The following is a 20,508-nucleotide window of genomic DNA, read 5'->3' on the forward strand; positions in this document are numbered from 1 at the left end:
CAAACATTTGTCATCTTTTGTGGAGTTAACCACCCCCGCCCCCAAATGACTTGTTTCTGAATTCAAACACTGTTTTGAGTGACGGTGCAGTTCTTTCTGGGTCCGTGCCCCCAGGAGGTTAACAGGCTGTTCCTGGTGATAGAATGATGGGTCACCTTCCTTTTTTCCTTTTTTTTCCCCCCTGATCTTTTCTACTTTCCTATTTTTTTTTAACAATAAGCAAGCATGATTCTAATTTGAAAGCAAAGAAAATCTACTTTCATTTATTAAATCTCAGGCCATATGTTTCTCAATTATATTTGTCTGGAAAAAAAGGGGAACTTACAGCTGTGTGGCATAGGGAATAAGTGCGTTTGAAATGGCGTGACAGCTGAAACCGGCCTTGGATTGGGTGAAAAGTTAATTGTATTTTAACAACAGGTGTTCAGACTAGAGGGTGGGTGTATGCGTGTGTGTTTAGTTACTTGCTCTTATCTAACTCTGTGACTCCGTGGACTATAGTCTGCCAGGCTTCTTTGTCCATGGGGATTCTCCAGGCAAGAATACTGGAGTAGATTGGCTTTCCCTTCTCCAGGGGATCGTCTCGACCCAGGGATCGAACCCATGTCTCCTGCATTGCGGGTGGATTCTTTACCGTCTGAGCCACCAGGGAAGCCCAGAGGGTGGGTAATTAGTGGTGGCCAGAATTTATTCATTCACATACTCCTTTCAACAGATATCCATCAGTTACCATCTAAATAAGTTACTCAGGTGATCTGTGTCTGGAATTTTGTCCTGTGTCAAGTGGAGATAATAAATATACCTGCCTCGTAGGATCCGTGTTGAGATTAAATGAGGTAATTTATATAGAGCAGTTAGAATGTCATCTGATATACGATAAACATTCAGTACAGGTTTTTGTTATTTATGGATTTCCTTATTTTAATAAGTATCTTATAACATGTACAAAATGCTCATAAACTAGACACAGCTTTTGCTTAAGAAGCTCAAATTCTACAGCAGAATAAGCTCTATCCAGATATAAATATGCCTCGAAGGAGAAAAGGGTAAGTCTCTTAAGAGAGAAGCAGATCAAGTACTTAGAAAATTCATCGGGAGAAATCCCTTCAGGACTAGGGGTGAGGGGATGGGAATTAAAGGCAGCTTTGGGGCCAAGGGGCTTCTGGGGCCTTTAGGCCAGCCCTGGGTGCCGAAGCTGCCAGTTTCCTTTATCCTCAAATGGGGCCAATCCTGCTGGCTGGGGAAATCTACTGAGTTCCTCCAGGGAAGCATTTAGAAGGCAGCAGAGGAAGGGTCTCAAGGAGACAGGTCTGGCCCAGGCAGCCCCATCTTGGAGCACAGGCTCCATCACTTTCTCCAGGGGGCCCTCTGAGCAGGCCGGCCAGTCCGCGTTTCCACAACCGTCGGATGAGACTGTGAATAGCTTTCCTGTCGCTGATTCGGGTAAGGATGCCATCCAGCGGGGGTTTCACAGCTCAGCGCGTGGCCTCGGTCCACGCAGCGCGTCCCCTGCCGTGGTCAGTGGAGGACAGACTGGCTGTGCCGCTGCCATCCCAGTTCTCTCTTCGTGGCTCCTGTCACAGCTGGACGGTTATTCGGTCGGCAGGGCTCATGTGACAGAATGCGTGTTGTCGAGGAAAACGCTACCTTTGTTTTTATGAATGAGCGCCTTCCTAGTATTTTTCGATCAAGTGACACACCGTGCTTCAGCGTGCTGAGAGTGATGTCAGTCGACTGACCTGTCAGGATCTGGCTTCACTTCCTGACGCCCACTCAGATGCCTGGAATAAAGGCCCAGCCGAGCACCACCCCGCCTCCGGGCCCTGCACACAGAGTGTATCTGCGAGAATGTCAGCCAGCACTCGAGGCTTTGCTCCTTACTCATCCTGACAAACAGCAGCCCTCCTCTCTGGCTTCCTGACATTCTTGACCTTATTCATTGTCATGTCGTGCTCAGGGCAGAGGGTGGTGACTCTGAGTCAGACTTAGAAAATGATGTCTTTAGGATGTGCCAGCTGATTTTTACAAGTATTTTTGAACTTGTAGTATGTGGTGCAAATCACCCAAGAACTTTGAAGGGGGAAAGCTGTTATTATTCTCATTTTCCATTGGGAAACTGAAGCACAAAGAAGCTAACTGGCCCAGGGTCCTACTCAGGCAGAAGGTCCAGGGGCGAGGAGGAAGTGGTCTCGGTCCGTGAACCGCTGCTCTCTGGGGGTGACCAGGCTGGTGTCCCCCGTATTCTCCCGCAGTCTCACACCGCCCTGTGGGAAAGCCTGCAGAGTGGCACACTCCCTCCTAATACACACTCTGTTTGCTGGGACCTTTTCTGACTAACATCAGCGTTTTCTGAGCATTCATCAAAATTGTTGTTCAGTCACACACTGCCTCAGTGTTCCTCCCACCTATAAACAGCTTCTTTCCCAATAGGGCCCAAGTTCCAAACGGCTTTAAGGCAAGTCAGGTCTGCGTCTCTGGGGGGAGGAGCGACTGAAGCCCTGACGTGCCTCAGGCCACACAGTATTTTGGTAGAAAAGCAGGTAAGCACCCCTCTTACCTAGCGGCCCGAAGTGTTTCCTGTCAGCTGAACCCAGGAAGACTCTCCCTCCCACTGCTTCCCCGCTGGTTTGAAGAAGCTTTGCCTGTTTCCCAAAGTGGGGATGATCCCATTTACAGCTGAGGGCCTGGCTCAGTGGAGTAACCGTTTTGGGAAGGAGCACTGGCGGTGGTGTGGCTCTCGTCTGACCTCAGGAGGAGTTAAAAGACTCCATTTCCAAGTTTGGGCCTCTCATCTTCAGCCGCATGCCCTCGGGCACGTCTCTTAGCTTCTCTGTGTTTCATTTTCCTATCCAGGAAAAGGAGATTAGCAATGACCTAATTCTCCTCAAGTGAGAGTCAGAGGAGACTTTTTAATTTCTTTCTTTCTTTATTTCTGGCTGTGCTGGGTATTCATTGCTGTGCCCGGTCTTTGTCTAGTGATGACTGCTCTTCGTTGCGGCGCACGGGCTTCTCGTTGTGGTGCACGGGCTTCTCGTTGCGGTGGCTTCCCTTCTTGTGGAACACGGGCCCGAGGGAGTAGGCTCAGAGTCGTGGCACACGGGCTTAGTTGTCCCTAGACATATGGGATCTTCCCAGACCAGGGATCAAACCTGTGTTCCCTGCATTGGCAGGCGGATCTTAACCACTGGACGCCCAGGGAAGTCCCCAAAGGAGACTGTGTACAAGTTAGAGCCACCATCTATTGTCACTCACGTGGCCAAATACCTTCAGGTCCCTTTCGTGTGTTATATGGAGGCCCTCATATCCCATTTTGCAATTAAAAAAAAAAAAAGGTTCAGAGAAGTTAAGTCACATAGGAGTCAGAGCAGCTGCATCCCTGGCTCCAAAATTGATGCTCATAATCACTATACATGTCACATTGCTTCCCACTGTACACCAAAGCAGAGAGCTTTATTTGTCTTTCTTATCAAGCACTCTTCAAACACAGGAGATTACTTATCTCTTGTAACTATGACTGTTTCATGTTAGTCCCTTAGGACAGTTAAATTCTCTTGCTGCTTTATCTTATCTTGTAGTTTATGCTGCCTCTTTCCATGTCCCCCAGGACTTGTTCAGTGAATTCTTGGGGGTTTTCTCCCAGAGAAACTGCTCAGCTCCACCAGAAAGGGGGTTGAAGGAGCCTGAGCTCAACCAGGCATCTTGAGCAGTAGCCTCTGACCCCTCCAGGGTTCCTCCCTCCCTCAACCCTGTGGTCAGCCACTTTGTAGTAAAGTTCCTTATGGTGAATTTGTTGATTAAGCTCGTCCGTTACTGAATTCTATAAGTGGAAGACACCAAAACCCTCATTTTATTGATGAGAAAACTGAGATCCAAAGAGAGAGGTGACGTGTGTGGTGTCATTCATTCAGTTAGGAGCGTGTCGGGGACCAGAGCCCAGTTCCCAGGCAACAGCCCAGTGCCCGTTCTGAGCCTTCGGTGTGGACATGTGCCATCTGTCGAAGTAAAGGGCAGACCCGCGCCCTCTGTTCAGCACGCACCTAGGAAACTTTCAGGAGAAATTCAACAGCTTGGAAAATCGAGCAGGAAGAAAAAAGATGGAGATGGTACGGAGTCGGGGGGGGGCGGAGGTGTGGTGGTGTGCAGCTCTCCTGCCCTAACTAGCGTAATCATACACCCAAGAAGTGAGTTGGACCACGGCACAGCAAACTGGATCAGCCCACGGTCAGCAGTGACTAAAAGGCAAAGGGATTTACTCCGGGAGCCCTGGCCCCAGGAGCGGATAGGAAGCTTTTTGTCACTGAGGCCAAAAATGGAAGGAAGGATGTTAGGCAAACGTGCCGGCCCGGGATGCAGTTACAGCCCCCGCGGCTCATTGTCCAGAGGAAACAGATCTGTCCTGTGGACGGAGAGGTGGAAGCTGTACCAGGGAGCTGAGCGGTTGACATCATCAGCCGAGCATTGGGTTACAACAAATGGGGACTCACTTGGCCCGAGACGTGGGAAACACCCACTAAAACCTCGAAGTGCATTTCATTTAGCAGAGAGAGAGAGAGAGAGGGGGGCACGAGAGAGCCCGCCTGCCCCCGCCAGCCCGCTCTGCTAGTCTTGCTTACCCTCCGAAAGGAGGCGTCCTGAATGCTGGCTCCTTAAATCCGACCTTCCCTTCTGACCGAGGACCGCTGGACTTGGAAGGAACTCTCCTGCTCTCGTAAGTAGGACTTTCTTCCCCGCCGCCGCCCCCACCCCCAGGGAGAAGCAGGCTGGGAGGCAGGGCTCTGCGGAGAGTTTGCTTTCCAGCCTGTTGGTCACCAAGTGTCTATTTTTACATTATGATATGTTATTGCTCTGAAAACCATGGCTTTGTCTGAAAACGCCTAGGGCTAGAGTCTGAACTTCAAGGCTCACAGACAGGGCTCCAGTCAAACGCTGTCTCACTTCGTTTCCCAAAGAACTTGGATAGAGTAACTCGGGCTTTAAAAGCAGCTCCTTTCCCCAAATATAGATAAGGAAATAAATCCTCCCTTAGAAACTGGTATTTGGGAAAACTTTTAATTTATTTTTCTGATGACCAAAGTGGGACCCCCCAAAATCTTAAACATTCTAGAGAGAAATGTCTCTGCAGATGAGAATTCCCCATAATCTGCCGCTCTCAGAGGCAGCAGAGGGTATTTTCAGTTTAAGATACAGAGATGATTAGATTTCATGACGTTACCTCATCACTTCTGCCCAGTGCTGCAGGAACTGCCTAGGAAACTCCAAGACAGAAATCTTTACCTTTGGCTTTCTGATCTTTTAATTGCTTCCGTAAAAAAAAAAATGTGCTGCTTATTCCTAGAAAATAAACAAGACTGTGTAAGCCCTTGGGCATTTTCTCTGCTAGGTTCTGTCCTCAGGATTTTAAACTGAGGGACCCGCTTAGTGCAGAGAGGAAGGGAGGGGGCCGAGCCGAGGGTTCTCAGGTGGCTGGAGACACAAAGCTTGCAGGTGCTGTGTGTGCGCCACTCACCCTCCTCACAGGTAAAAATAGTTGAAAAATCACAGTTAAAGAAGAAATTCTCGAGCTTTAAAAAAGAAAATTAAGAAGCAAGAGCCACTGTATAACAGAAGGGCCATCCAAGGAAACTGGGGCCCTGGGCAGGTGTTTTATTCTCTGGACCTCAGTTCCCTCGTTTGTACCTAAATGAGGGGCCAAACTAGATGAGCCCTCCATCTGAACAACATGGCTTTAAACTGTGAGGGTCTGCTGTCCTGCGGATGTTTTCCCATAAATAACACGCTACAGAACCAGGGTCCGCAGTTGATTGAGTCCACAGAAGCAGGCCCGGGATGCTGCAGACACGTGGATACAGAGGGCCGACTGTAAAGTCACACTTGGATTTTCAGCTGCCCAGAGGATCGGTGCCCCTCACCCCTGTGCTGCTCAAGGGTCAGCTGTGTTCCCAAATTCAGCCTGAAAGAAACCACCAAAGCCCTTTCCCCTTTGAGGAGAACACTTAGGGCTCGAGGAACAAAGCGCCCGTGGTTGTCAGCATCCCGGAGTGGGTGAAAACTGGTGCCTCTAGGAGAACTAAAAGAGGACACAAAACAGGCACTGTGGTTACTTGCTGAGTTTAAATTTTGTCAGATTTTGTGTTCTGGAAAGAGAAATCCTCAGTGTATGTGCGTGTATATCGGGGAGCGAGGAGGAAAAAGAACCAACAGTAAGTCTTGAGCTCCTGGTGAGAGCCAGGCTCTGTGTTATGCTCATCCTTTCACATAACACCAGGCGGTCAGTATCATTATTTCCCGACTCCACCGACAGGGTAACTCTCCACTATATGTCCCCATGTTTTCCTGAACTCCTTTCTATGTTTACCCGAGCTGTGAGAGACCGAACCCTAACCTCTTGACCACCAGGGAGTCGCACCTGAGCTGTGCTGGCGTGACCCCTTCACTGCTTCTGCTGGACCGCAGGCCCCGTCTCCTCGTTCCTGGTAGAGAACTTGGGACATAGGTACAGAGGAGACACATCATACTCAATTTCAACTTGAAGCCCACTGTCCCACTCCCCAGCTTGGCCAAAGAGAGGGAGAAGAGGAGACAGAAATCTCGATTCATCTCCCTCCCCTCTCCATTTCACCTCGACACAGTCCGCACCGCTGCGGGGAAACGGGGCGTGAGCGTGGGTGCTCAGTTGCTTCGGTTGTGTCTGACTCTCTGCAACCTCATGGACCGTAGTCCGCCAGGCTCCTCTGTCCATGGGATCCTCCAGGCCAGGATACTGGGGTGGACATTGCAGGGAAAGGTTGGCCAGAGCCAAAGTACAAAGAAAAGCAAAAGAAGCTGTTAGGTCTCGGGCTTTGGGTTTCCAAGGCTCCAGGTCTTGGCAGTTGAAGGGTTTTTCTTCTCTTTAAGAGCCTATCAGAGACCCTAACCCTAGGAAGATGCGGTATTTAAGACTATTTGGATTAAGACCATATTGCAGTCCATGGGGTCGCAAAGAGTCAACTGAGCGACTGAACTGACTGTCTGGATTAAGATTGTGGTGAGCTGAAGCCCCTTGGCAGATCTGAGAGCTGCAGCTTATCTCCTCCCAGCAGCTGAGCCCTTTGAAAGTGGACCGTTGCCGCCAGGGCACTGCCCCCGGGGTGTGGGCAACGGGAGGGCCCGGGCCTCCGCCCCAGCCTCACTCAGGACCTAGAGCCCTCGGGGCCCTGACACTTCAGCTGCTTAAAAAGTCCGTCTCCCTCCTAAGGTGGTGCTGAGGAGGAGGTGATACCCTGGAAGGAAGGTACCTGGTTTGCATTTCTATTTTTGTTGAATGTGAATGCTTGCCCAGTCTGTCTAGTGTTCCCCAGGCTTCTGCCTGGGCCCTGGCCCCTGTGGACCGTTGTATTTGTGGCCCCCGGCTGGCTGGTTGTCCCCAGTCCCTGTCACCTCTCATAGGGTTCCATGAGAGGTTGAGCCATCTCGGAGAGATTCCTCCCCACCCTCCATTTCCCAGAAATGTGGGGTCACAATTATATCTACCTCAGGGGGTGTCAGGGCTTCCCTGGTGGCTCAGCAGTGAAGAATTTGCCTGTAATACAGGAGATGGGGGTTCGATCCCTGGATCTCCAGGAAAGATGCCCTGGAGAAGGGAATGGCTACCCACTCCAGTATTCTTGCCTGGAGAATCCCATGGACAGAGGCGCCTGGCGGGCTACAGTCCACGGGGTCGCAAAGAATTGGGCATGACTGAAGCAACTTAGCAGGCAGGCAGGGGTGCCATGAGGACAAAGCAGCTTAAAGCTCACAACACACTTAGTTGACTCAGTAATACATGCTCAGGATTAGCTGCTTTATGGTTTCTAGAAAGAGAACATTAGCTGACATCCTAGGATGTGAGCTGACATCCCCTGGCCCCTCAGTCCCAGGATGGCATTTGTGTGAGGAGCCAGAAGTCATCTCTGAGTTCCTCAATCTACACACACCCACCCACCCCCACACACACACACACACACCCACCCAGCCCCCACCAGGATGGCCCTGGGGCTGCCATGCTGGCTGTTTAACCCGAGCCCCAGCACCATTTCCCATCACCCACTGAAGTGCTGAGGCCAGAAGCTGAAGTGGGTGCTTTTTCCTGACACCAGAGGTTCCTGGCCCACCCAGCGACCAAAGGGAAAAGCTGGTGGTAGGTGTTCCTTTCTGAGCATAACGGGCAGCTGAACTCCCCCAGTCCACTCCACCAGGCGCTTTCACGAGAGGCCAGGAGTGATTCCTAAGTGGAGACCGACGTGGAAAGTCTAAGGTTCTTGGAAACAAGTTATTAATCAGGACCCAAGGCTGAGCTCACTACCTCCTGGAAATATTTCAGAAATGCCTCACGAAAACTTTTAAGTACTGCCCCTTCAAAGAATGGTTTCTTTGGGAGTTGCACTCAGCTGCCGTGCTAAGCGATTCTGAATTGCCGATGATAAACGCGTCTGCTCTGACCGGACAAGGCCAGCATCTCCTAACTGTAAAAGTAGTCTCTAATCTTCCAAGAAATTGCTGTCCTTCAACTTGGCTCTTCCAAACTGAATAATGGACCTTCAGGGCACTCGAATAATGAAGGATTTGGTTGCTAATGCAGTCTTACTATGTCCCAGGGACCTGTGTTTAGTACTGTATGGCGGTGGGCCCTGCCAGTCTGTGAACCGTGCTGAGGGCTGGTGGGCACCGAGAGCACAAGCCTTGAGGATCAGGCTGATGAAGAGACAGCCTCTGGTCTGGTGCAGTTCTCAAGAGCATCGTGAGGACAGGCAGATGAGTGAATAATTATGGTGGATCAGCAGCAGGTAGACGAGGCCCTGATCCTGAGCTGGGTTGATTACCCCCACGCTCCCCTCCACTTCCTGATGCCCAGAGCTGTGCCAGCACTTGCCTTAAGGAGAAATGAGAGCCGCTCCTGCTGAAGGCTTCACCCCCAGCACCTTCCTATCCCCCAGGGTTTCAGAGGAAAGAAAGGAACTCATCATGAAAGTGCAACAGCCCCAACTTAGAGGACACGGAATCCTAGGGATGGGTGATTCTGTTGTCTAAAATCACCACTACGCTTTCTGTTGGTTTATTTTTACAACACTTATTGTGGCCTTTTTTTTTTTTTTTTTTCCTTCGTATTACAAAGTTAGAACACCTTCATGGAAGGATAAGCTGGATCTGGTGGCTCAGTCAGTAAAGAATCTGCCTGCAACGTAGGAGACTGCCTACAATGCAGGAGACATGAGTTCAATCCTTGGGTCGTGAAGATCCCCTGGAGAAGAAAATGGCAACTCACTCTATTATTATTGCCTGGGAAATCCCATGAACAGAGGAGCCTGGCAGGTACAGACCATGGGGTTGCAAGAGTGGGACACGACTTCACGACTAAACCACCACCGTGGAAAGGAAAAGCTAGACAGTACAGAAAAACACACTGAAATCGTCATGCAGTGATTTCAGTTCTCTGATTTTTAAATAGGGCATGGTGAGGTCAAAGCACATGAATCTTTTACGTTTCTGATCCGCATTTGCAGTTAGTCACTGGGAAGTTTTCGCCTGTGTAAGTTCCCATTAGCAATCCATGGTTTTGCCCCCATCCCCTTCTTAGGCACACACCCACTGCATCGGGAGTTGAGCTCGTTTTACTCTTCCCCAGGCAGAGTCCCTGTCTGCGTGTCTCAGAGGTACTCAGGTTCTGTGTTGCACTCCCCTTGGGCAGAGGAGAAACCAGGTCTGCCGTCGATTAAGGACCCCAGCTTTCCTTTGTATTTTCCTTTACAGATGTGTGAATTCATCCATAATTAAGAACCCTTGTGTTTTCAGCATTATGGGCAAGGTGCTGTTGGCAATAACAGGGTAAGTGAGACTTGTAAGTAGCTCCCAGCCTGATAGGAAGAAAAACTCTTAACATGTGTGATCATGTGCCCCAAGAGAGGGATAGTGCTGTGGAAGCCTGACAGAGTAGCATTTAAGCTGAGTGTTTGATTCATTTCAGTAACTCTTTGATGTATTCAGCCAGTATTTACTGAGCACCTAGTATCTGCTAGGCACTGGGCAAGGTGATGGTTGGAGAGCACTGCAGAGAACAGCCGTGGTCCCTCCTCACATGTAGTGTACGGGACTGATAGTGGTGTTAGGAAATACCCAGGACGAGTGAGGGATGTGGAGGAGACTGTGGTCAGGGCAGGTTTGCCGCAAGAGATGGTGGTGTTTGAACCCAGATGAGGAGTTGGTTATGCTGAGAGCTAAGGCGGAAGCAGGGGGCTGGGGTGCAAGGGTGCTGCGTTGTGGGAAAGACTGTTCCAGGTAGAGAGGGGAACACCGGTGAAAGGCTGGAGGCAGGGAGGCCAGTGGGGCTAAAGCCTAGAGGGGAAAGCAAGAGAGAAGAGGGAGAAGATGGAGGCAATGAGGACAGGACCCAGGACGGATTTTCCTTGTCTTGTCTTCAGCAGCTGGATTCCAGTGTATGAGCAAACTTTCTCCCTGAGGTGGCATAGAATAGTCCTCCTGGTCTGTAATTTTTTTCATAAGGGGCAGGAAAAATCTGGTACTCCCAAGAGCCAGTGTTTTCATTCGTTGGCTTGCCTGTTAGCTCCCTTTCTCTCTGATTTCAGTTGTGAGCTCCCTACTGGACTTGGGTTTGGAGACCAGAGTTTGTGTTGCCATTCTATCACCAACTTGCTATGTGACCTTAAAAGATCCTTAACTTCTCCGGGCCTCATTTGCATCTCCAAAGGAGATCCTGAGGCTGATCTGATCCCAGGGCCATTGTGAAGACTGAAAAAGATAAAGTATCTTAAAGTGCTTTGTAAAATACGAAGTGTTATAGACACATGCGGTATCATTATTATTTCAGCTTAAGATTTCTAATTAATGAAATGAAATAAAATTAAACTAAAAGCAAAGCATGGCACCAGGTAAGGGCAGAGTGTACCCTTCCAGGTAACCTGCAAATGGCCGATTCCACCTAGGTGGCTCGCCTTCAAGAGCTGGTTGTGAGTGCTGTTCCTTTTTTCTCTTTCATTTCATCCACTGGGATAAACCATCTCCTTCCTTTCTGCTTCTGTCAGAATGGGTTACAAAAGAATCCATTTTGCTTCTCTGGATTTCAGGACCCATTTGATAGCGAAGCCAGAGAATCTGCTTGGAGGCCAAGAGAGCCTTGTGAGCAGAGCTGCTGCGGTTTAGTGGGCCTGGATTCCCGGCAGACATAGGTGCCTGGGAGTACATTTATTTGGGTTTTGGAAGAAAGGTAACTGGGGGCAGGGAGCCACAGAAAACAGTCAACGGTGCGGAACCAGCCCACACACCACCTGAGCAGGGCAAGAGATTTTTAAAGGGGGGCATTTTTTTTTGTTTTAAGTAAAAAAAATTTCCCCTTTAAAATAAAACACATAAATGCTTAGGGGGAAAAGTGCAGCTTTTCCCCATCTCATGAAGCTTTTAAAAATGTCTTCCAGGGGATTCCCCCGCGGTCCAGTGGTTAAAACTCGGCGCTTCCAATGCACAGGGCATGGGTTCGATCCTTGATCAGGGAACTAAGAGACGACATGCCTCAGGGCATGGCCAAAAGAAATGTTTTTTAGATAAATTGTCTTCCAGCTGTTAAAATGATAGTTTGGAAGACCTGTTCTTTATTTGACCAAAAAAGAAAGTGAGAGGAAGTACAGTTAACTATCCCATGTAAAGATGAATGGGTAGCGTGTGACATAGTTTACTATCATGCATTGTCTCTGCTCTCGTGTGTTTATTTCTTTGCTGTTGTTTTTGCTTTCTTCATTGACTTCGCCTAGAGATGCATGTGCTGATTGTAACTAACTGAACAATTTGAAGATGTATACAGAGAAAGTTTATCATCTCTCCTATCTTCCTGCTCCCCATTTCCATCCTTCTGAGCTAACCAGGGCAGTTAGTTTGGTGTATATCCTTCTATACCTCTCTCCGAGCTCCCGTGTAGATGGATATTGTGTGTATGTATGTGGTTATTGTGTTTTGCCAGAAGTGGGATTGTACTTACTTATTTTACAGTTTATTTTTCCCACTAAATAATACATCCTGGGTAGGTACAAATCCAGTTCACTCTTAAATAACTTCAGGGCTGTAGATCTAGAGGTACCACAATATAGTCAACCAGTTCTCCTTTGGCAGATACTCGAGTTACTACCATTTTTTCCTGTTAAAAATCTTGCTGTGTTAAATATCTTCATGTACATATCTTCACTGGTGCTTTTACTTTTATAGATTGATTATGTTTTCAAAAATAGTATTGCTGGGTTAAAAAGTATTCATACTTGATATTTTGATTGATAATATAATCCTACTTTACAAAGAGTTGTAATAATTTACGTTCTCCCCAGCCATATATGAGTACTTTCATTTCCCTAAAGCTTTACCAGTATTAGGAATTCTCTCTTCTGTCCATCTCTCCCCCATCGCTCTTGTTTCATTTGTGACCAAGCTGATGGGGAAATAGCATCTTCTGTATATTGTTTAGTGAAATTGAACATTGTTGCGTGTTAACTGATCTTTTCATTTTCTTTATCTGTGAACTTCCTTTGCCCACATTCCTATGAATTGTTTGTCTTTTCTCAACCACACGTAGGAGCGCTTAATGTGTTTATATATTAAAGATCCCATATGTGTTGCAAATGTTTCCCTAATCTATTATTTATTAATTTGTTTCTGTATTGCTCCTCATAGATCTGAATTTCTTGCCTTGTTTAGGAATAATTTCCCCACCTCAAAGTTACATAAATATTTTAGTACATGTTTTTCTAATACTTATATGGTTCTAGTTAATTTAATCCTGAACCTTTAATCCCTTTGGAATTTATGTTTGTGCATCGTGAGGAGTAATGATCAGGCTTTGTTCTAGATAGGCCAGCAGCATTTATTAAATACGCCATCTTTTCTGTTTTGTATTGAAATCCATCTTTGTCATTAATAAGTTCCTTTATGGTATGTTTCTGAACTTGGTATTCTAGCCCACAACTTATTTGTCTATTCTTCTGTTAATTCTGTATCTTTTTATTATTATGTCTTTATAATAACTTTTTAAAATTTTAAGACAAATCCCCTCTTTACTTTTTATGATTTTCTTTATTTCTTGGCTAATTTTCTTGAATACTTACTATTCCATATGAACTCTAACGTAATTTTTTTCATTCCCCCATCCCAGAAACCTATTGGTATTCTTACTGGAATTTAATTAAGATTATATAGTAATCTGGGAAGGTTGGCATTTTAGGATGATTAGACTTTTCTACCCAGGAACATACTAACTGGACTGGACTCATGTGTTTTATTTCTATATTTTGTTGTTTTTAAAATTTCAGTACTCATCATGGAAGTGTTATCTAAAATAAAACAGCATTTCTTTGTCCTGAATAATCGAGGACCTTAGAATATTTATCTGATTTCGGTTCCATCTTCCACGTTATCATTGTCAAATACTGTCAAGTCTGTTTTTACCTCCTCATTTAGCTTGTCTCACTCAGTCGGTACTTGTTTAAATGTACCAATATTCTTACTAATTTTGCTCACTGTTGCTTCTACAATCACACTGATACTCTGTGTTCACTTTCTCTTCTATTGGAGAATGTTTTGGAGTTCTGTCAATGGTAAACCTGCTTAGTCTTTGTCCAAAAATTTCTTTTGCCCTTACTCTTGATACTTTGGAATTTAAACAGGGTGTATAATGACTATGAAAGATGTGTGTGCCTCTAATAAAAGTTTTCAGCTGCAACAGAAACAGTTCCTGTAAAAATTGAAAGCCTTTCCTTCCTCTCCCCTCAGTTTCTGAGTCCCAGGGGGAGCCGCTGTTTTGGGTTTGCTGTTTGCCTTTTTCTAATATAGATACAAAAAGTGTGTATGTACACAAACTCTGTACTTTTTTCCTAAGGATAAACAATCACGTTCATTTTTTACTAAAATGGTATATACAATTTTACACTTTTTTAAACACCAGAGTATGTACATTTTCCCATGTCAGTACCACAGAATCTCCCCCGTTCTTTGTAATGGCTGTATAGTTCCTCCCTGCGTCGATATCATAATTTAACTCTTTTTCCTAGCAACAGACACTTAAGTTGTTTCCTCTTTTATTTTTTATTTTTTTACTTTTACACAGTATGTTTTACTGGACTTTTTTTTTAACTTATGTGAACCTATTTATAGTATAAATTTTTAGATGTTTGAGTGAGCCAAAGGATGTGCACAGTTAATAAGTTGATGGATATTGTTAACTTGTATTCGTAAAAGATTGCTTCAGCCCTAGGGGATGTCTGACTCTAATTTCTGTTTTTCTTCTGGTTCCTTAGAATTTCCACATTGATTAGTCAACAGTGGAAAATCTGAAGAGATGCGAGCAGGAAAAAGAAACTGAACCAGGTGGGTAGTCACACTGTTCACACCACTCTGCTGCAGCGTCACGAGTGTTTGCCTGCGTACTTTTACTTCCGTTTGAAGGAAAAGAAATCGGTTCCAAACGAAATCAGAGAGGACGCGGCGTCCCATGAGGGAGAGCCAGGACGGCCCTTTTCAGAAGTTACGTAAAATCACGCTGCAGTTTCAGTCATGATTCCATTTACACCGTTTCTCTGATGCTATAGAGAATCAGAAAGACAATTTACCTCTGGTGGCTTACAAGAGAATGGGTTTCTTCGACCATCTACTTAAGCAGATAGAATGCAAATCTGGGTGCAATGCCAACTTCCCCGTCCACCAATTTTTTGTTGTAAAAGTATTTTCATAAAGACAAGGGCACATGATGGGGATTTTAATACTGTGGTATAGAAGCAGAAGCAGGCAAAACCCAGCCCAAAGAAACAAGTACAGCCCAGTGATCTGATGTCCTCATCAGATGGTGCAGGTCCCTTCCAGTTGGAAGAAGAATGCAGTTCATAGATCCTAGAATGGTCTGCCTGGAAGTATGGCTGCCTTGGGTCAGTGTTCATATCTTTATGGTATCTAAACATTTTTTAACAGCCTCTGATCCATGGTCCACCCACCTCCCTTGCCCTCAACTTATCTACCCCTTTACAGCTCCATCTTCTTACATTTGGGCAGAATCTCTGGTTTTTATTTCACTGTCCGAGTCCTAGTAGTCCTGGGAGTTTGGGGGATTTCCAGCTCCTTTGATTTCCCTCTCACGGCCCGGCCTGCCTCTAGCACCGCTCCTAAGATTCCTCTTCTCTGTTGGCAGAGAAAGGATCTTATCTGGCAGGCAGCTGCCCTGGGTCTGAAACTCCCCAGCTGCTTATCAGCAAGGCATTTGAGCCTTGCCCTATAGCAGCTTTCCAAGCCACCAGGCTTGTGTCCTGTTCTGACTCAGTGCTGCCGGGAAGCCCCTGGATGCAGATGTTTGCAGTGACTTGGATGCGGCAGTCAGCTCCCAGGACTGTTTATCTGGCCAAGGTCAGAGGGCCTTCTGTTCCAGTTGCTGTGGGAGCACTGGGGCCTAGCCACTGAACCTTGAGGATGCTAGGGTTATGTGAAGTTTAGAGCCAAGGTATTTAAACAGGCTTCTTCTGGGATTCAAGATTTTCCTGAAAACATGGGTACAGTTTTGTATGTACACACATACTCTCCTAGGCTAAATATCTATAGCTTTCCTCGGATTCTCAGATGTGTCTGTGACCTCTGAATGTTAAGAATCAGTGGTCTAGAGAGGGGCTTCCCTGGTGGCTCAATGGTAAAGAATCCACCTGCTAATGCAGGAGACATGGGTTCAATCCCTGATTTGGGAAGATTCCCTGGAGAAGGAAGTGGCAATCCACTCCAGTGTTCTTGCCTGGGAAATCCCATAGACAGAAGAACCTGGCAGGCTACAGTGCCTGGGGTTGCAAAGAGTTGGATACGAGTTAGCAACTGAGCACACACATGTGGTCAAGAGAGAGCCCCAAGTGTTTTGGGGTCTCGAGTCTCCTTAGGCACCAGTCTTCCATGTGCCAGGATATCTTGGGCAACCTCATCTAGGTTTTTCTGTTTAGGGGTGAACTGGGACAAACTAGCTAATATTGCTGGCGCCTGGAGCCATCGGATGGCATGTCCCAAAGTCTAAGCACAGAGTTGCACCCCCAGCCCCTGTTCCATCTCACTGAGCACACTTTGGGGGTTTTCTGGTTTCTGAGTCTGTGGCTCAGAGGGGCTTTACAGCAGCTACACTGGCAGCAGTGGGAACAGTGCTTTCTCTTTATGCTCAGTCATGTCCAGCTCTTTGCGGCCCCATGGACTGTAGCCCGCCAGGCTCTCCTGTCCATGGGATTTTCCAGGCAAGAATACTGGAGTGGGTTGCCATTTCCTCCTCCAGGGGAACTTCCCAACCCAGGGATTGAACCCGAGTCTCCTGCATCTCCTTTCTAAGCCACCAGGCTTGTGTCCTGTTCTGACTCAGTGCCACTGGGAAGCCCCTGGATGCAGATGAATCTGAAGGCAGGTTCTTTACCACTGAGGCACCTGGGAAGCCAGCCCAGTGGGAACAGTGTTGATGGATAGCTGAATTTCAGTCTGGCTTACCACCATCAGGCACAGCATCCAGGGCTTTGTATACCTTATCTTATTTGATCATCACAACTTCCCATGGAGCTTGAAGCTCTTATTTTATGTGTGAAAAACTGAAGCACAGAAAGATCTTGTAATTCACCAGAGGTCACACAGTCAGTAAGTGATACATGACCCAAGTACATGAACTTAACCACCAAGCTTTATGGTGAAAGTAAATTCACCGTTTTTAGAAAAAAATAATGCACTGTGAAGGGTAGATCAAACAGCTCTGTATCTTATAATACTGAGAAGGTTGCCATGTTATACAAGATACTAAAAACTATGCACATGGCACTGATCTTAAATCATGAAGAAAAGGTTAGTGGGTAATACACTAATGCATTAGTGTAGAGCCTGAGAAGAGTGTCCATTTTAATTCAGATAAGGTGTTTTTTTTTTGTTTTTTTTTTTCGGTACAACTTTGCTGAGATATAATTCACATGCCACACAGTTCACTCATTTAAAATATATAATTCATTGGCCTACAGTATATTTCAGAGTTGTGTATCTGTCACCATGATCATTTTAGAACCTTTTCATTCCCCCCAAAAGAAACCTCACATCCTGAACTCATCACCTTCCCAAGCCCCCCAGCCTCTCCAGTCCCAGGCAGCCACCTGTCTGCTTTCTGTCTCCACAGAAGGTTCTGATGCTTAAAAGAGTAACAGTGTGGGAATCTTGGTGATCTGGAGTGAGTCATAACCTGAGGAATGATTAGACAAATGAAATTTGACTCTAATGTATTTTATAAATGGTTTTATTAGCTAAGAAGCTATGAGCCTGTCTTTGATATGCCCAAATTTATGATTGACAAGAGACAAGTTTCTCTGAGTAATTTCCACTTCTCAGCATCGCCTGTCAAGTGGGCTGTTCTCAGCGGGCAGCTGTAAAACAATGACGGTTTCCTGGGGCCACGTCAGAACCAGCGGCGGTTCAGCCATGGGATCTTTGTCCTGTCGCCGGAGTCCCTGGCTCGCTTTCTCTCTCTGCCTGGCGCTAGTTGTCTAAGTGAAGGGGCCCTCAGCTCATTGCCCATCACTCTGAGATTCAGGGCAGGAGCTTGTCAGGCACTCAGAGGTTGTGTACCACCACACGCTCTCCTGGACTCTTTCAGGTTGGCAGATCCACTGTGTCTCTCTCCTGCCTCGCTTGTTCTTTTTGAAAGCATTTCCTGGGTGCCGTGCAGCTGGCACTGTGGTAGGCGCTCAGTCACTCTGCACACTCCTCATCCTGGTTAGTACAGCGCGTGGCCTTTCTGGGCCCAGGTGGGCAGAGTCATTTGCACTGAGACAAGCCAGAGGGGCAGCAAGTTTGGTGACAGAACAGTTCTCTGTTAAGGATGAGACAGATGCCGTGTCCTCCCCCTCAAGACAGAGCTGTCCCCAGAATGCACCATCCTAGAGAATGCGCTTGAAATCTGAGTTGAGGAAATCCAGGTTCAAGGCCTGATTCCGTCAGTAACTGGTTGGAGGACCTTAGGGGACTCATGCGGCTTCTCTGAGCCATGGGCTATCCATTGTGAGGGTTCAGTAACTCAGGGCCTCCCAAAATACCCTCAGTCCCAGTGCTGGGAAGAGTACATACTCCGTAGATGTTGAAGGAGTGAAGGAGCGTCCTGTGATTCTCTGAGCTGGAGCAGAGCCCTGGCAGGTCAGGTGAGCAGGTGGGAGAAGGTCTCAAGGAAGACCAAGGGGAACCTCCTTTTCTTCTCCCAGTCAGTCCCTCCTGCCATTTCAGCCCCTTTCAGCTCACCTGTTCTCGACTCTGGCGTGCTCTGCTTCCTTGAGCCAAAGGGAGCCACACCTTTGAGGCCTCGGGCCTAGGAGCCAGGCACCTGGGTGTGGGGGTCGGGGTGGGTTCCAGTACATCCTTGCTGTGTAAAAGGGACCTAATTGTACAGGGCTGCTGAGAAGCACTTCTTAACCATATCTGACACATAGCACATATACCCCATAAATAGTAGCCATTTTTATTATTCCCTTTGTCATTTGTTTGGTCAGGGACCAGGGCTCAGGTGGTCATTTTCATCACTGGCTTGAGAGTGCACGTGTTCGTTGCTTATTTTGTTTGTTCATTAATGCATTCATATGGATGCATTCATTGAGCATCTTCCATGCATCACACACTCTGCGACGTGGTGGGGATACAGTGACCAGAAGGGGTGCCTGTCCTCCTGGAGCCAGTGGGGAAGGCAGATATGGGACAGGTGGGCCAGCACCTGTGTGGTGGCAAAGCAGGAATCCTTTATCTTCTGCTGGGTCTTGGAAGGGGCCAATGGGCCCTGGGGGCTGGCTGTCCCCTGAAGACCCCATGCCTGGAGGTGGAGGGTGGAGGGCTGGGGGACCGAACCAAGGGACTCGGGGCCAAAGGCACAGGAGAACCTGTTGTTGTTGAGTCACTAAGTTGTGTCTGACTCTTTGCAACCCCATGGACTGCAGCATGCCAGGCTTCCCTGTCCAGAGCTTGCTCAAACTCACGTGCATCGGGTCGGTGATGCCGTCCAGCCATCTCATCCTCTGTGGCCCCCTTCTCCGCCTGCCCTCAGTCTTTCCTAGCATCAGGCTCTTTTCCTGCGTTTCTGCTCAGGTCGGACGGACCCTGGCTTGGAGACATGTGACTCTGCCACGTTTTCTCGTTGCATCGGTCCTCTCCTGTGTTGTGCTGTGTGGATTCTGAGCTCTGTTTATCTCCAGAGGCAGGAGGAATGGGATGAGAACCTTGTCTTTCCTTTAGCTGAAGACCGGAGGACCCCCGCCACCCCAGCTGGGCCTGCTTTTGGGTCAATAGTGTCTGTGCCTGTGAGGGATGTGTGACGCCCTCAGGCCTAACTCCCCGTCCACTCGGGGTGGTGGGGCGCGGGGAGGAGACTCTGAGAACTGGTGTGGAAAGGAGCATTAAAGCATTCATCTGGGAATGGCCCTGAAAGGGGGAAGTCAAAATCAGAGCAAAACTCTGGGTCAGCCCTTATCCTCCAAGGCCCCGGAAGGCCCCAGCCACACTCAGCCTTCTCTCTCCCCCATTCGCTGCGCACCAGCCCTGCGGCCTCCTTGTCCTCTTGCTGGACTCCAGGCAGGCCCCGCCTCTTGCACGCTGTTCCCTCTGCCTGGCACACTTAACCGGGTATCCCCCCAAGTCTCTGCACCCGTGTCCCTCTCCCAGAGGGCCTCCCTGTCTACTCTGAGAGAACCCCCCGGCCCTTGCCCTCCTCCAGTGTTCTCCGAGGCACTGTTACCCCTGATGGTTATTCTGTTTGCTCATTAGTATGAGTCACTCCAGCAGATTGTGATCTTCGTGAGGGCGGGGAGTCTGTGCTGTTCCTTGCTGAATCCCCACTGCCCACTGAGCAATAAATAGGGGAGGGGGTCGTATCTTTAAAGTTAGTGACTGTGTGTAGGTGGCTGGTTTCTGAGCCCGCTCTGCCTTGTACATCTTATTGTTACAGCTCCTAGCGACCAAGCTTTTCAAAGATTCTTGAAGTTTTAAAAAATTCCTATACAGAATTGGTCCCTAAAGTCTCTCCTCTCTCATCACGTGTGTGGGCCATGACACCTTCCATCAGGAGCAGAGGCTGATATGGGCAGTGGTCATCGACTACAAAACACTCACCTGTCCCCCTCTGGGGCACTGTGAGAATCCCCAGGGGAGGCAGGAGGGATAGTTTGAAGCTGTGGTTCACCAGTGATTTTGGAGTTCTGGTATGTGCGCCCCTGCCCCTCCTCCCTGGTGAAGAATTACGGGTGTTGAGTCAACCTCCCTAACTAGGCCTTGACTGTCCCTCCAGAGCCCCTGGTGTCTCACTGCTTTTGTATCTGTGGCACCTAGTCCCAAGCCTGGTACACACTGAGTGATCAGAAATATTTCGTTACATGAATAGATGAAGGAATCCATATTATAGAGATAAGATCTTGCTTCTTTTTCTTCTCCACCATGTCTTTGGGGCATGTTTTCTGTAGACTTTTAGAGGTACTGTAGAGGGACCCC

General features: G+C 47.8%; 1 protein-coding gene across 6 annotated transcripts in view; it reads left to right on the top strand.

Annotated features, from left to right (window-relative positions):
* Window positions 1-20,508, top strand: part of PKIG (cAMP-dependent protein kinase inhibitor gamma) — a 79,928-nt gene that overhangs the window by 41,004 nt on the left and 18,416 nt on the right. Inside the window, exons 1-2 of one of the 6 annotated variants that reach the window (XM_055545085.1) lie at window positions 898-1,046; window positions 14,304-14,373. The gene's annotated coding sequence lies outside the window, so the exon portion shown is untranslated. Of the gene's footprint in view, window positions 1-897; window positions 1,047-1,217; window positions 1,444-4,442; window positions 4,709-7,246; window positions 7,271-9,759; window positions 9,841-14,303; window positions 14,374-20,508 lie in introns of those variants that run through there. The other 5 variants (XM_055545083.1, XM_055545081.1, XM_055545084.1 and 2 more) reach the window with 5 other exon arrangements.

This window comes from Bubalus kerabau, chromosome 13 (assembly GCF_029407905.1).
Source record: "Bubalus kerabau isolate K-KA32 ecotype Philippines breed swamp buffalo chromosome 13, PCC_UOA_SB_1v2, whole genome shotgun sequence".
In the NCBI taxonomy this organism is placed as follows: domain Eukaryota; kingdom Metazoa; phylum Chordata; class Mammalia; order Artiodactyla; family Bovidae; genus Bubalus; species Bubalus kerabau.